This window comes from Podarcis liolepis (genome assembly GCF_965112155.1).
Source record: "Podarcis liolepis genome assembly, chromosome: 5".
Classification (NCBI taxonomy): Eukaryota; Metazoa; Chordata; class Lepidosauria; order Squamata; family Lacertidae; genus Podarcis; species Podarcis liolepis.
The window spans coordinates 18,318,277-18,328,497 of record NC_139556.1 but is presented as its reverse complement, the minus strand read 5'-3'; the positions used below and the strand labels follow the sequence as shown (position 1 = coordinate 18,328,497).

The 10,221-nt window shown below is 42.3% G+C and overlaps 1 long non-coding RNA gene across 1 annotated transcript; it reads left to right on the top strand.

The window, feature by feature from the left end:
- The first annotated feature begins 8,673 nt into the window (after positions 1 to 8,673).
- On the top strand, positions 8,674 to 9,075 carry LOC310706764. The gene is made up of 2 exons (XR_014526158.1): positions 8,674 to 8,873; positions 8,930 to 9,075. It is a non-coding gene; the product is annotated as an uncharacterized lncRNA (long non-coding RNA).
- Positions 9,076 to 10,221: the final 1,146 nt, after the last annotated feature.

Sequence of the window (10,221 nt, the reverse complement as noted above, 5' to 3'; positions counted from 1 at the left end):
TCTTCTCATTCTCTTATTCTATATGTTAAGTCTGCAAGTTGTGCATATCTTGTCAACTTAAGTTGCCATTCTTCTTTTGTTGGGATCTCACTCGTTTTCCATTTTTGGGCTAACAAAACACAGGCCGCAGTAGTAGCATACATAAATAACCTTTTTTGACACCTGGGAATTTCAGTCTGAATTATCCCCAACAGAAAGGACTCTGTGGTTTTTTTGGAGGGAAAGTACTTTTAAACATTTTTTCCAGTTCATTATGGATCATTTCCCAATACTCTTTTACAAGTCCACCACACACAATTATTCCCCATATACTCAACCTCAAGTCTTCTTTTATTTAACAAAGAAAAAATTGTCAAGATTTCTGGTCACAGCTCACCCATACTATTTCTGAGTGAGTGACTCATTCAGAATCATAGGGCGCAGTTCATCCGAGAGTGATCCAAAACACACCATTTTAGACGCAAGAGTGAAGTGTGCCTTCAATTTTATTTGAGACACACACAGAAGCAGCCTCGCAGCTCTCATAGAATCATAGAATCATAGAGTTGGAAGAGACCACAAGGACCATCGAGTCCAACCCCCTGCCAAGCAGGAAACACCATCAGAGCACTCCTGACATATGGTTGTCAAGCCTCTGCTTAAAGACCTCCAAAGAAGGAGACTCCACCACACTCCTTGGCAGCAAATTCCACTGTCAAACAGCTCTTACTGTCAGGAAGTTCTTCCTAATGTTTAGGTGGAATCTCCTTTCTTGTAGTTTGGCTCCATTGCTCCGTGTCCGCTTCTCTGGAGCAGCAGAAAACAACCTTTCTCCCTCCTCTCAGATGTGAGGATAACATTGCTTTGCACAATGCAATTAAATTCTAGAATCCTCGGCTCACTACGGCAGAACTTCAAGGGGGATGTTACTGGGTGTGGAGAGCAATGAACATCTTCCAGATGGAAAGCTGTGAGTAACTTGTAAAATGGGGCTCTTTGAAAACCAATACTCTTGCTCTTGGGTTCATCTGCAATAATCCAGGAAAGTTATAGCAGTGCTAGAGTAACATGACGAGTCTGAAGCCAGCATGTCTGCGCTGGAAATGCATATGGATTTACTTTACGTTTAACCTGACCGTCGTTCAGCAGAAGATAAGGAAGTTCATGTATATATATGCTTTTCAGGCTAATGGCTTTGGCATGCTATCTGCACTGCCATGCCACTATAAACATCCATTAAGATAAGCTTATGTGATTCTAGTTGTAAAACTTCCTATACAGTTGTGCAGGGGGGTGGTTTCCCCCACAAATAACAGCATATTTTGCAATAAAAAAAGGGAAATCTGCCAGCCAGAGAAAAATAATCTTTACAATCAGAACTTCACTCGGAGGCCTTGGGCGCATCCAGATGTTCATTGCAGAGGTTCATTCGCCACATTTTGTTTTGATTCATTAAATGTTCTCTCCAGTATCTGGTGCATGGAAAACCAGTTCTGCCAGTTTGAGGCATTAGCCAGGCTGTGCCAAGTGCCAATTGGCTGGTACTCGTTCCATTCGCAGGGAAACCAAAATGCTTGTTTCCAAAGCTATTGTACTACCAAGCTTACTGTATGCTTGTGAAACATGGACCACTTATAAACGCCATCTCCTACTCCTTGAAAGATTCCATCAACACTGTCTCCAAAATTTTTTTACTTATCACTTGGGAAGACAGGCGAACTAATATCAGTGTACTGGAGGAAGCAAAGATCACCAGTGTTGAAGCAATGATTCTTCAATATCAACTTCGTTGGACTGGTCATGTTGTTCGGATGCCTGATTATCATCTTCCAAAGCAACTACTCTATTCCAAACTTAAAAATGGAAAGCGTAATGCTGGTGGTCAATAAAAGAGGTTTAAAGACTCTCTCAAGGCAAATCTAAAAAAAAAAGTAGTATAAACACCGACAATTGGGAAACACTGGCCTGCGAGCGCTCCAACTGGAGAACAGTCTTTACCAAAGGTCTCATGGGCTTTGAAGATGCTCAAACTCAGAATGAAAGGGAGAAACGTGCTAAGAGGAAGACACGTCTGGTAAACCCTCGCCATGATCAACTCCCACCCGGAAACCTATGTCCCTACTGTGGAAAGACTTGTGGATCCAGAATTGGCCTCCACAATCACCAACGGGCACACTGTTAAAGCCGTGTTTATGGAAGACAATCTTACTCGGCTACAAGTGATCACCAAAGAGCAAAAATGTTCAAAACATGTAATAAGTGTTGGAAATGTAAAGAAAAAGAAGGATCTTTTTTCCATATGTGGTGGGAATGTAAGAAGGTAAAGGGTTTCTGGGAAATGATATATAATGAGTTAAAAAAGATGTTTAAATACACATTTGTAAAGAAACCAGAAGCCTTTTGGAAGGGAGATAAATAGAAGGGATTATAAACTTTTCCAATACGCAGTAACAGCGGCAAGAATATTAATGGCCCAAAAATGGAAACAAGAGGAGTTACCGACCCTTGAAGAATGGAGAATGAAACTTATGGACTATGCAGAACTGGATAAACTGACTGGGAAGATTAGATACCAACGTGATCACAGGTTCATTGAGGACTGGGGAAAGTTTACAGATTACCTGAAAAGCATATGTGATGAACAGACAACGCTAGTAGGATTTAAAGAGGTTTTGTGAGAGTTAAAGACGTATTGTAAAAAAGAAGTAGACCTGAAAAGGATATATTAAATGGCAATATAATATTAGAAAATGCATTAAAATAGAAAATATGGATGATTGGTGGAAAAGCTGGTGGAAGTCCAAAAAGTTGAAATTTGTGAATATTGTTTGGGATGGCGAATTTGTAAAAGAAAAATTTAATAAAAATTATTAATAAAAAACAACAAGTGATCGCCAAAGAAGAAGAAGAAGAAGAAGAAGAAGAAGAAGAAGAAGAAGAAGAAGAAGAACTCATTATATCAAAGGTCCATCTGCCCTTCCTCAGTTTGCCAGAGCAGCCTGTTGTGGTTATTTATTTATTTATTTATTTATTTATTTATATTTTATTTGTGTGTTTTTTTAAAAAAATGGTTGTGTGTGCATGTGTAGGAATGGAGAGAAATCTAAGTGGGTTATCACTGAAAGTTGAACCAACCTAGTCTGCACCTAGTCTAAAACAATGCAAGAACAGAAACACAGGGATCTTTTCCAAAGCTCACCCTGACTCTGCATAAAACATCTGCAGATGCTCGGGACAATGGCTACGAACTATTCCTAGGATGCTACTCAATTTCCAAAGTTTGACATCTATTTTATATACACAACTTTGTTTTCTGAAGTGTTTTATGGATTTAACTGGTTTAGGCTTTTGTCCTAAAAGTAAAACACGCTCAGGGCTTGCCCAAAACATTTGGCCATTGACTGACACACTTCCCCACAAGCTACCTTAAAGAGACACAGGAAAGGCTACATAGCTGTGCATGCCTTCCAAAACCCGCTGTGCTGGTCCCGGGGGATTACCGTGCGGCGTGATCCGAGTCCAGTCCGAGGTTGAGGGTGTGGTATGGAGGCTGTCCGTCAAGGCTGAAGCGGGGTCCAAGGCAAGGAGTTGGGTGTGGTCAGGAACTCTGGCAGAAGAGCAGGACAGGGTGCCGGCAGGAACAGGTCACCAACAATGTTGCTCCCGCAACCTGGGACTGGACTGGCTGGCTTTTATCTGCCCCGAGGCACAGGGCGGCCCCGGTCCACAGGTGACTCGCCTCTCCTGGCTTGGAGGCGAGCAATCCTCCTGCGAGAACTTAGTTCCCTCCACCTCTCTGCCCTGAGCCTTTGCAGCTCAGGAGAGGCTGGAGGGTTACCAGACCCAGAGGCAACCTCACCTTCCCCTGATGGGGCTGAGAGTGGAGCACCTGCAGGCAATGGGTCCTTGATCACCTCAGGAGCCAGAGCAGACTCAGCTGGTGTCTGCTCCTGAGGATCTGGCACAGGTGAGGACCCTTCAGGTTCAAGCCCCAGCCCCGGCTCAGCCGGTCCTGGAGGTGGGGACTCCTGTGCAGGCTGGGATTCCTCAGGTTCAGCCTCTGAATAAGATTCCCAGGCCATCACACCCGCTCTCTGCATTATTTTGATAGTGATATTGCCTGCATTATTTTGATAGCAATATAGACGGAGAACAGTTCCGGTTTGGCCTCACAGCTGAAGGAAACCATCATCCACCACAGGGTAGGCCTAGAGATCGATGTTCAAATGTGAGTCATGCGACTTTGGGCAAGCTGCCATCTCAGCCTCAGTCAACCATGGCTTAGAGATGAATAAATGTGAAGGAACTGCCAAATTAGTCACTATGTTCTTCTTCTTCTTTAAATTGAATTATATTGCATACATAAACAATTAGAACAAAACTTACAGTCATCAAAAAGATTAAGTAAATAAAAAAAAATCCAAAATTCATAAGGAAAAGTAAAATTATAATATAGAAGAAAAAAAATGAAAGAAGTATGAAAGAGAAGAAAAGGAGAGAAAAAGAAAAAGAAAATGTGTGTGTGTGTCTGTGTGTGTGTGTGTGTGTGTCTGTGTGTCTGTGTGTATACATGATACAGTGGTACCTCGGGTTAAGTACTTATTTCGTTCCGGAGGTCCGTACTTAATCTGAAACTGTTCTTAACCTGAAGCACCACTTTAGCTAATGGGGCCTCCTGCTGCCGCTGTGCCGCTGGAGTACGATTTCTGTTCTCATCCTGAAGCAAAGTTCTTAACCTGAAGCACTATTTCTGCGTTAGTGGAGTCTGTAACCTGAAGCGTATGTAACCTGAAGCATATGTAACCTGAAGCGTATGTAACCCGAGGTACCACTGTATATACAAGACAGCTTCACTGTGCCTCTCCCAACTGCAGCTCGTATGCCTGCTCTTGCGAGCGGCAGAGGCGACGCTGGAGGGATGAGCGGCCCAAAAGGAGCCCTTTGGGGCTGCTCCTCCCTCCTCTGCCACCCTTGCCACTGTTGGTGGTGGCAGAACGAGCTGCCTGAAAGTAGCCCTATCGGGCTGCTTGTTCTTCGTCCGCCACTGCCACCACCACCAGGTTTGTGGTGTGGTGAACCGGCTTATACTCGATAAGTTTTCCCAGTTTTTGGTGCTAAAATTAGGTGCCTTAGCTTATATTCAGGTTGGCTTATACTCGAGTATATAAGGTATATACGGTGTGTGTGTGTGTGTATACACACACACACACATCTGTGGGACGTGGGTGGCGCTGTGGTCTAAACCACTGAGCCTTGGGCTTCCTGATCAAAAGGTCGGCGGTTCAAATCCCCACGATGAGGTGAGCTCCCATTGCTTGGCCCCACCTCCTGCCAACCTAGCAGTTCGAAAGCATCTAAAAAAAGGTGAAAGTAGATCAATAGGTACCGCTCCGGCAGGAAGGTAAACGGTATTTCCATGCGCTGCTCTGGTTTCAGTGTTCCATTGCGCCAGAAGTGGCTTAGTCGTGCTGGCCACATGACCCGGAAAAACTGTCTGCGGAGCGGACAAATGCCGGCTCCCTCAGCCTATAGAGCGAGATGAGTGCCGCAACCCCAGAGTCGTTCGCAACTGGACTTAACTGTCAGGGGTCCCTTTACCTTTACCTTTACCTTTACCTTTATATATAACTAGGATAACAGCAAATCGTTCGTTGTTAGACTAACATTTTACAGATTCTTAAATTAAAACACAGAGAACTACATACAAAGCTACCTACAAAACAACAAATAAAGACTTCCGCCAATACCACAACAGTTCATTATTGTTAGCAAAGATACTTACCCTGTATTTCAACTGGTTCCTCACCTTGGTATCAGGACTCTATTGCTTTTGAAGTGTTATTCTAGGCACAACCAGATCTTAGGTGCTGAACCTTGATTCATCAGGTAGTTGTAAGTCATGTCCCAGATTTTTTTTTATCTCTGGGCACGACCACCACATGTGATAAAAAGTTCCTATTTGGTTTTTACCCCTCCAACAATTAATGTTGTGATATTTATTTATTTAGTTTAGCCAACTTAACAGGGGTTAGATACCGCCTGTATTTCATTTTCATGAAATTTCCCCTTATTAAATAGCAGGCTGTAAATTTTAAGTGTTTTGTCCAGAACTCTTTCCATTTGTCCAATTCAATCGTATAACCTAGGTCTTGGTCCCATTTTCTCATAACCTCTTTAATTTCCTCATTCCTCAACTTCCAGTTTATCAACAGTTTACAAATTTTTGAAAGAGTCTTTTGGTTATTATATAGAATGTCCTCCTCCAAATTTGATAGTTTATTGTCAAAACCCTCCATTCTTTTGTCTTTCTCAAAAACGGCATTTAATTGATGAATTTCTAGCCAATTTAATCCCATGTTTTCTTCAAAATTCCTTAACTTTGGATAGTTACTTATCTCTTCTACCAACTCCCTATAGGTTAACCAATCATTATTCATATTTTTCCTGTGAATTGCTGTTGATTCAATGGGAGAAGGCCACCAAGGAGTTCTTGATAGCATTATCGGTTTATTACTCTCCCAAGCATCATATAAAGCCTTCCTCACAATGTGGTCTAGAAATCCTTTATGTGCTTTTACTTTGTCGTGATCTAGATACCCGTGCCATCCAAACACATTGTTCCAGCCTTCTAGATCCAGCACTTCAGTATTTTTTAAAGTTATCTACTCTTTGATCCAGGTCCAACATGCCACTTCATAATATAATTGGAGGCCTGGGACTGCGAACTTAGTCACTATGTTCTAATTAAGACGCTCGGGCCTGCTTCTTGGTGGAGGTAGAAAATCTTTGCCTAAGACTTATCCCGTCAAACTGAACTTTCCTTTAAACAAAGTATAATCTTTCTTGTAGTGATTGCAAATGTGAGTACTTTATGTATGACGACTGAAATAATCGAACATCTGGATTATTCCACTAGCATTAGCAATACTCTGTTGCCTCAAAAACTGGTAAACTCCGAGAGTACATTGGCCAACAATTGACTAAGAGTAAATCACTGTAAAACAATTAAACTTCTCTCATGGAAAGTAACAGGGTGGCCAAACAAGACCCAAGACAGTGATTTCTGTTCCTATCCACAAACACATGATATCATCTTTTTTCAAGAAACCTGGGCAAAAGAGGGCACCATGGTTGAATTACAGGGTTTTACAAGTTACACTCAACCAGCTCTTAAAACTGTAAAGTATGGAAGGCCTAGCAGGGGGGCTGGCAGTGCTGGTGTCAACATCTCTTAATGTATCAATTCAACAGTGTCCCTCGCTGACCACCCCTAATTTTTTAGTGTTGTCCCTTTCTGATAGTCTCCAGAGAAATACTTATTGCATCTGTGGAGGAAGCAAGATACAGTATGGGCTCTCATGTGAGAGAGACCATAATTAGGGCTCTCCCTAATTATTGCATTGCAACACCATGCTGCTGGGCAAACTCGTAGAACATAAAATTGCTGGCGGCTACTGAGGTTTAATGCTCACAGTTGTACTCGGCGTCCATCAGGGAACTGTAGCGCCACACACGAGCTGAGACCGGGAATAGTCAGCAGTGGTGGAGGCCCAGTGTTGTCACAGAGGATACATGTGTGAAATGCCAGGGAACCCAGAAATCTAAACTGACAGATTAGGTCTTTCAGCAGGACTCAGGGACCACTCTGGACCCTCAGCCTTTCGCTGATGCCTCCTTGCCTCAAATTAAAGTGTTTAAGGAACCTCTTTTCAAAGGGTCACACGCAGTGATGAAAAAAAAACTCACTACACTCCTGCCTTGTGTGAGCCAAAGCCCGCTAGACTGTGTACCCACCATACCTTTGGGGCTCATCCCCACTTCCCCTTGGGTCGTGTGCCCAGCAAGCTCAGGAGTGTTAACAGATTTGCTCTTTGCTAGGCCCCCCAGCCTGGTTTGCAAAAGTCAGCCCAGGAATTCCTTGTCCAGCACAGTTGTGCAGCTTCTCCTTTCATGGATATCCCAATTAATCAAAATTCTACTGTTTATGAATTTCTGGGGGGGGGGGGTTGAGGGGGAGTCTCCTGCAAATGTTTAACAGTATTTTTCCTGCACTGATTTTAATGCCTCTATTGTTGTGAACTGATGCATGATTATAAAGCAAGTAAAGCTTAGTTTTACACACACACACACACACACACACATATATATATATATATATATATATATATATATATATATATTCTTTCTTGTAAACCACATATTTCTTCTTCCTACTTATTTATTGAATTTATATTCCGCCCTATACCCGGAGGTCTCAGGGTGGTTCACAGAACAAAATCAAAACATAAAACTACAAAATACATAATCAAAATACAAAAAAAAAGCAACCTCCCCCCAACACATTTTAAAAGGGTATTGGATGTCAATCAGCCCAAGACCTAGTTAAAGATGAAGTTTTTGCCTGGCGCCTAAAGGTGTATAATGAAGGCACCAGACGAACTTCCCTGGGGAGAGCATTACACAAACGGGGAGCAGTACTGAGTTGGTGGCGCATGCCCTTCTGGCTTGCACTCTTTATAAAGACTTGAGGAATGAGATTATCATGCCAAGGGCTACATTGTATAGAAACCATAAATTTCGGGTGTGCAAAGACTTTATTAAATACTTCGGTATAATGATTTCATCAGACCAAATTGTAAAATTAAATCTGAATCAAATCATATGAGATTTCTTTTGATATTGAAAGGTGGGGACCTCTAAACCTTTCCCTTTGGGGAAGGTTAATGTCCTCAAAATGAATGTTGTTCCAAAGCTTTTATACATTCTTAGAGGATTACCAATACATATTCCCAAATTTTACTTCCAAAAAATAAATCAACTATTTAGATCGTGCCTGTGGGGTACAAAGCCACCAAAAATATCACTACATAAAATGCAACTTCCAACTAAGGAAGGTGGCTTTGGTCTCCCAAATCTGGAACTATATCACCAGGCCAACCTGCTGAGTAAGACTAATGATTGGAGAGCTAGCAGGAATCCCAATTGGGCTACTCTCAAATATAGTTTCTTTGAACCTCTTGTAGGGTGGACTAAACTCGGCTCCAATTTTATGAAATATCCTATTATCCTGGAGACTATTAAAGCACCTATAAAAATTTGGATGAATATAAATAAAAATAATAAGGACGACCCCTATCAGCGCGAGAAATTAACAATATGGGCCAACCCAAAATTAAAAATTGGAAATCAAGTAATAATTTGGCAAAATTGGATGCAAAAGGGTATTTTGACACTGAATCAATTAATTGATGAAAATTACAAATTTGTGGAATATAAGACTTTGCAAGTAAAGTATGGATTAACCAGTGAAACACAATGGCAAGACAGCCAATTGAAACATATGTTGGAAAGGCAGTTTGGCCCTGACGCTTGGTTTTTAGCTGGGGCAATTAGAATAAGATCCACTATTTGACTATTGATTCAGAACCCTAAAATGAATTTTATATACAGTGGACGCTCGGGTTACGAACGTGATCTGTGTGGGAAACTCTTTCACAACCCACAGTGCCCACAACCCGTCTGCGCATGTGCGGGTTGCGATACAGCGCTTCTGCACATGTGCAAAGCACGATTTAGCACATCTGCACATGCGCAAGCGCCAAAATCCAGAAGTAATCCGTTCCGGTACTTCCGGGTTCAGCGCAGTGCACAACCCAAAACTGTGCAACCTGAAGCACCTGTAACCCAAGGTATGACTGTAACTGACTTTTTATTTCTGTTCTTTGTATATTATATTGTTTTATTGCTATGGCCGATGGCTGACGCAAATAAAATTCATTCATTCATTCAGTGGGGAGCCACTGCAGAAAAGGCCTATTTTCATGTTGCCACTCTCCGGCCCTCTCGTGAAGGAGGCCTCAGAAGATGCTATCAGGGTCCGGGTAGGTTCATATGGAAAGAGGCGGTTCCTAAGGTATTGCGGTCCTGAGCTGTTCTTGTAAACCACTTAAGAGGTTTACAAGCAGTATAAAAATTAAAACAATAAAACAATAAGGACTACAGTGGTGCCTCACAAGACGAAATTAATTCGTTCTGCAAGTTTTTTCTTGCGAGTTTTTCGTCTTGCGAAGCACGGTTTCCCATAGGAATGCATTGAAAATCAATCAATGCGTTCCTATGGAAACCGCCTTCAGACCAGGTCTGGGGACAGTCTGTCCCCCGACCTCTTCTGAAGGCTGGGGGGGGGGGACAAGGGCTTTTCTTCCCACCGCCAGCCTTCAGAAGGCTGTTCTGAAGGCTGGC